General features: G+C 47.6%; 1 protein-coding gene across 6 annotated transcripts in view; it reads right to left on the reverse strand.

Moving 5' to 3' along the window:
* TANC1 (tetratricopeptide repeat, ankyrin repeat and coiled-coil containing 1) overlaps positions 1-5,782 on the reverse strand; it is a 224,223-nt gene extending 218,441 nt beyond the window's left edge. For 5 of the 6 annotated variants that reach the window (XM_045837935.1, XM_045837722.1, XM_045837884.1 and 2 more), the window contains exon 1: positions 5,592-5,782. The gene's annotated coding sequence lies outside the window, so the exon portion shown is untranslated. Of the gene's footprint in view, positions 1-4,388; positions 4,410-5,591 lie in introns of those variants that run through there. The other variant, XM_045837808.1, reaches the window with a different exon arrangement.
* Between the last annotated feature and the right edge of the window lie 218 nt (positions 5,783-6,000).

The following is a 6,000-nucleotide window of genomic DNA, read 5'->3' on the forward strand; positions in this document are numbered from 1 at the left end:
AACAGCCATTAAAACAGTGCCAGAGAAGAACGTAGGGATATGACAGAGGAAAATGCACATTATACAAATATCTACTGTGCTCTAAACTATGTAAATCACTATATGCACCCTTGCATATTGAACCTTTTTCCTTGTTTTTGTTTGCTTGTTTGAAGAGAGGGAGAGAAACATCAATGTGTGGTTACCTCTAGTGACCCCCCACTGGGGACCTGGCCTGTGACCCAGGCATGTGCCCTGACTGGGAATTGAACTGGCAACACTTTGGTTTGCAGGCCAGCGCTCAATCCACTAAGCCACACCATCCAGCGCCTGAATTTTCCTCAGAAGCACACGAAATCAGGATCTTGTTTTTGTATGACTATATATGCATGAAAAAGTCATAGCCAAGTGTTGCTTAGAGACTACCCCATCCCCCAACCCAACTCACAGAGGTAATAATCCACTGTTCATGATAGGCAAGTCACCCTGGGTATGCTTGGGTGGGGCAAGGAAGGTGGTGAGTCACTGTGGCTCTGGGCTATACAGGTAAACATCCTGTGTTCACATCTGTATACAACTCTGGCTAGAAGACTTTCACTAAAACACCCCCAGGGTAGTGGCAAAATCTTCGCTAAAATCCAGGAACGATGCCATCCCTCTGCAAGACTTTTCTTGTCCCTGACATTCTTGCTGATGGGACTCTTCTGTCCAGAATATTCTCCTGGATCACACACCTGCAGAAGCCCCTACAGACAGCATCTGCCCTAGAAGGGCAACCATCGGCAGTGTCACAGACAAACCAAACCAGAACCTCTTTCACTCTCTACAAGATAATGTTTCCTGATAACCTTTTTTATCCAAAGTCCTCCCCCTGTTCAAAATCCATGCTCCCGATAATAACAGCCAGAAGCCATTCTTCAGCTTTGCTGCTCCTGTCCCCTTCCGGTATAGGAAATACCAAGTGCCCCCACTCCATTAGCAAACACTGCTTCATAATACTCTTTCCATGCACACATCGAGATAAATGGCAGCCGTGAGTCAGTGAGTTGGTAGTGATTGATACATCCTCTTTTGGCGGATGAAACACCATTGCTTAATATTTTGTAAAGACATTCTTCTTAGAATAAGTTTATAAAGCTGAAGATGGAGAAGTGGCTCAGATACAGAAGAGCCTATAGTTCCACACATGATTTTATTTTAGAACCTTTTAAAGAAAATCCATACCAGCTTCTAGATGGGTGTCCAGTTGCACTCAGAGCTCTTAAGGAGGCAAGCAGGACACAGTACACACATTCAGAGCCATAGTGAAAACTGGCCACCGGCAACCTACTACTTCTTCACCATTAAATCGATAGGACCTAAGAGAAGTGTTCATTTAGAAGAGAAAGCATGACAAAATCAGATTTACCCAGACATCAGTAAAAAGGGCCCAAGAAGGATGACACCAAAAAAGGGACATTCATCCAGGCTTTATCAAAGTAAGCTGAGAGATACCAAGATGAAGAGCAAATGTCATGTTCATTCCTTATTTTGAGAAAGACGTACAGATTTGAGAAGCAATTTTCTTAAGAATGCTGTCTGACGTACAAGTCCGAATTATAAATCACACTATACCCTGAAGCCTACTTAATAAAGAAGAAGTTGAAAATAAACAAATGGCTAGTTTGAGGTATGTAAATTTCTGAACTCTCTTAAGGGAGAAAATTTTATTACCATTATTAGTGAACTGTTTTTAATCTCTGACATCAAAGCATAGACATTAACCCTGGGGTTCTGAAACCAGAATAACCCATACATGAGAAACTACCACATATTAACATTAGTCTGTCAAGTTTTAGACAATTCACAAGTGATACCATGAGTAAAGAGAGGTATGGGGGAGGAATAGGAAGAATCGGAAGACCTAGGTTCAAGTTCAACTCAAGTAGGTATAGATAATATTTAGCAAACTGATTCATCTTGCCTGCCTCAGTTTACTTAACTGAGGGTTCAGGGATAAAATATGGAAGTAAAGCCCTTTATAAACCCCAAAGTATTGTTTTAATCTTAACAGCACTGACTCCAGAATGCCTGCGTTTCTCATAGTCTTGGAGAGTCACAGAACTTTAGGGTTGAAAGGTCACTGCATTTGAGGGATGATAATGATGAGAAAACCAAGTCCCAGAAAAGCTGAAGAGTCTTGCACAGGAAACACTTCTGTAAACTGGTGGTGGGTGAGGGAGGGCCTAGTTTTTCCACCACTGAAATACTCATTTAGATAGTTCAAAAAAAAAAATCCTAGAACTAAAATCCCTCCTCAGACACACACATACAGTCCCCACTTTATGATGGCTTGCCTTATAATTTTTTTGATTTGATGATGGTGTGAAAGTGATTCACACAATAAATTACATGAGATATTCAGCAATTCATTATAACATAGGCTTTGTGTTAAATGGTTTTACCCAACCGTAGACTAATAGTAGTGTTCTGAGCACATTTAAAGTAGGCTAGACTAAGTTTATGCTAATTCATATTCAGCTGGTTAGGAGTATTAAATACATTTTTTACTTGTGATTTTTAATTTTAATTTAAGAGATTGCATTTATTTATTTTTAGAGAAAGGAGAAGGGAGGGAGAAAAAGAGAAAGAGAAATGTGCATTGGCAGCCTCCCCAGACCTGCCCCAACCAGGGACCAAACCCACAACCTAGGCACACACCCTGACTGGGTGGGAATCGAACTGGCAACCCTTCGCTTTGCAGAACAACACCCAACCAACTAAGCCTCACTGGTCAAGGCCGGACTTGTGATATTTTAAGCTTATAAAGGATTTATCAGGATGTAACTCTATTATAAGTCCAGGAACATCTATTTATCTGTATAATTCCTCTGCTTTATTTTACTTTTGTAAACTTTACTCCTGTAACTTAAAAGTTAAACTAAACTTTTCATCAGAAAGATAAAAATAAAGCCAGTTCTCTGGCTATGAGACTCACAGCCTACTTTCAAGCCAATGCAGAAAAAACCTTAACAATCGGGTTAGGAATATCTAATGAAAATACCCACATAAAATTAACCTCCAGTTATGTTGGCAGGCATCATTATAATATGGATTACTGTTTATCAGCCCGGGGATACCGGTTTTAATGCTACCTGGGAGATCAAGAATTAACCAGCAACTTAGAAGGAAGGGAGTGTTGCCTAAAAATGGCCAATTTAATGGAGACAATTCTATTGTCTTGAGCACACAGTATCAACAACCCACTATGGCACCAGAGAAATTGTGTGTGGTTAAAGAGACAGTATGTTCTTTTTTTCTGCAAGCAGTTATGGGAAGCTGAAAAAGGCTGACTGTGAATCAGTTATGTTTTAGTTCCATAGTGGACATAAATTATGATAATTTGGACATTCTCGTGGTTAAACCAGAAAGCAGGAAAACCATAGTTTCCAAGGCCCTACAAAAAGTTTGTGGCAACCCAACTGAAAGACAGGGCCATGAGAAGTGCCCATAACTTATTTCTGGATTTTCCTGACTCCACTAAAATCGATGACACTATTTCCCATCCCTTATTGTCAAATCACAACGGTCCGGAAGCCTGGACTGAGTTCACTTGGCAGGTAACAGGAACAACCCTAGGAGGAAGTCCTGAAGGATGTCAGATACCGTATTTCCTTTTCTCCTGCATATTTTTCATCTTAACGCTGCTAGGATATATTTTCCATGCATTTCTGACACCCACCAAGTGTTCTGGCTGACACAAACTTTGCAGAAACTGCCATACTGTAGGAAGGTCCCTTGTGAGATCCTTAAGTAGCTTAGATGAGTAAAACATTCAGACTACTACTATAATGAGCATGTCTCAGTGGCTCATAAATTCTTTCATTCCCAGCAATCAAGAAGCAGCTGTTAAAATCCAGGAATCCTCCTAGTAGCAGATCTGAAATACCTCTGAGCTGGCCAGAGAAGCTTCACAACCACTTTCTCTTCCTCCCTCTCTTCTTCCCATCCCCACCCCCCACTCCCATCGCAGAGTGCCAGCCTGGCAAGAATAAAGATGGCCCAGGAAGGAAAAGGGGGGGGGCAGCGGGGGGGGGCAGCGAGAGGGCGGGGGGGGGGAGGGGAGAGAGGGAGAGAGAGAGAGAGAGAGAGAGAGAGACACCGATCGGGTGAAAGCCGAGATGCAGACTCCTTTCATTTCCTCTATAGAGAAATACCCACTCTCCGTATCAACTAACCAGGTTCCTAACTTTTCTCTCCCATCCCACCGCCCTCTAAACACAGGAACTTCTGCAGTTTGGCGGTATGGTATTTCCAGGGTTAGAGGCATCAGCTGTCCTAAGCCCTTTCCCCAAAGATTCTGAACTGGCACTTCCGTTCTGCGCCAGAGTTTGAGGCCCATCCCACGGGAAGATTAAGCTTCCCTTTACCTTGTAACCAGTCCAGACGGCGCCGCCACAACTCGGGTCAAGTTCAAGATGAAGGTGCCCTCCTAACCTCCCCGAATTGACTCTCTAACCAGGAACAGCGCTACTGAGATGATTCCCATCACTCCAGGCAAGGCGATCTAGGGCAAGAGTGGGCCGGAGGGAAGACCGCGTCTGATTCGCGCATTCTCCGACTCCCTGGCTGCGGCGCCGTATTTTCTACCTGGCCACCGCCGCATTTCCTCCCTGAGCCTTGTACAATGAGTCAAGTAAGTTTTCAGAACGCCGGTCCAGAGAAGCTTCGGTATGCAAACACAACACACAATGCCTAGGGCTTCCTTCCTTGCCAGTCGTTCCGGAAAGCTGCCGCGCCAAAGCGGGGAGCCCCGCACACCCCCAGCATTGTGTGCCTGCACCCTAAAGTCTTTCGGGAAGAAGGTGCGCCCTGACATAAGTACCCCTAAAGTGACTACTCTCCACTCTCCAAACAACGTCTTGATACAATCTTGATACAATTTTCATCTTTCTCAGCTCCTTCTCAACATTTAATCCTACCTAGCTCATCACCGCCACCAACCCCCCGCCACCAAAAAAAAATAAGGTGGATGTGCTAATCGCAGTGCTCTTGGGAAAAAAGCAATAGATTTAACCCAGACTGTGGTATTACGACACCACCCCCCATCGGCTAAGTTCACCCGGCAACTTCGAGACCCGCACTCCCCTCCACCCCCGGCACCCTGAACCCCCCGGTACCAGGCGCGCCTCTTCGCCGCCTCCTCCGCCCCAGGTACCAGGCGCTGCCCAGGCCTTTGCCAAGTCCGCGGGCTACAGAGGAGACGAGAAAGGGGACAAGGGGCCGGGTAGGGGTAGTCTCGAAACCCGAGCGTGCCGTCACGCGTCCCTAGTACCCCGAACCTCAGTCCGGTCCGGCGCGGAGGGGATAGCGAAGGAAAGGCGCAGACTCTCCAGAGCCGCCAGCACTAAGGCCCGGGGTGCAAACATGTCCGTGCCTATCTCCAGAAAGCTCCCGGGTGTGCCCAGAGAAGGGGGGGCAGGCTCCAGGAACTTTCCCACATGCCTTTCCACTCTCCTCATCACCCTTTCTTCCTCTCCCTGGGACCCTCTACTCCCCTCTGCCCCGCTAAAGCTGGCCTTGCCCGAGGCGCTCGGAGGCCCGCGTTGGTGTCGGGGCAGCCAGAGTTTTACCTGCCGGGAAAGTTTCCAGCTCTTCGGCGCGATTCCCCTACCCGCAGGGCCGGGCCTCGGGGCGCGGTCAGCGCGGCGCTCCTCTAGTGCCTCTTCTCCGGCTTCCGAGGCTGCCGCTGCTCCCGCAGCTGCCACAGCGAAGGCAGCGATCCGGCCCGTCCCCCCTGCCTCGCTCGGCCCACACCGGGGCCTCATTGGCAGCCCGAATCCCCGCCCTTGCGCGTGTTCCCGAAGGCACCTTCCTCTCGCGCGCCCGCCCGGGCCGCGCCTCCCGCGTCCCTCCGCTCCTGGGGCTGCGGCGGCTCCGGGACCGGCCCGGACGCTGCGCGGGAACTTTGGGCCGGGCGGGCGCAGCCCTCTCCCTCCCTACTTCTCCCCGCCGAGTTCCTAGCATTCCCCAAGGTGACTG

This window comes from Phyllostomus hastatus, unplaced genomic scaffold (genome assembly GCF_019186645.2).
Source record: "Phyllostomus hastatus isolate PE091 unplaced genomic scaffold, TTU_PhHast_1.1 phas_contig_1, whole genome shotgun sequence".
In the NCBI taxonomy this organism is placed as follows: Eukaryota; Metazoa; Chordata; class Mammalia; order Chiroptera; family Phyllostomidae; genus Phyllostomus; species Phyllostomus hastatus.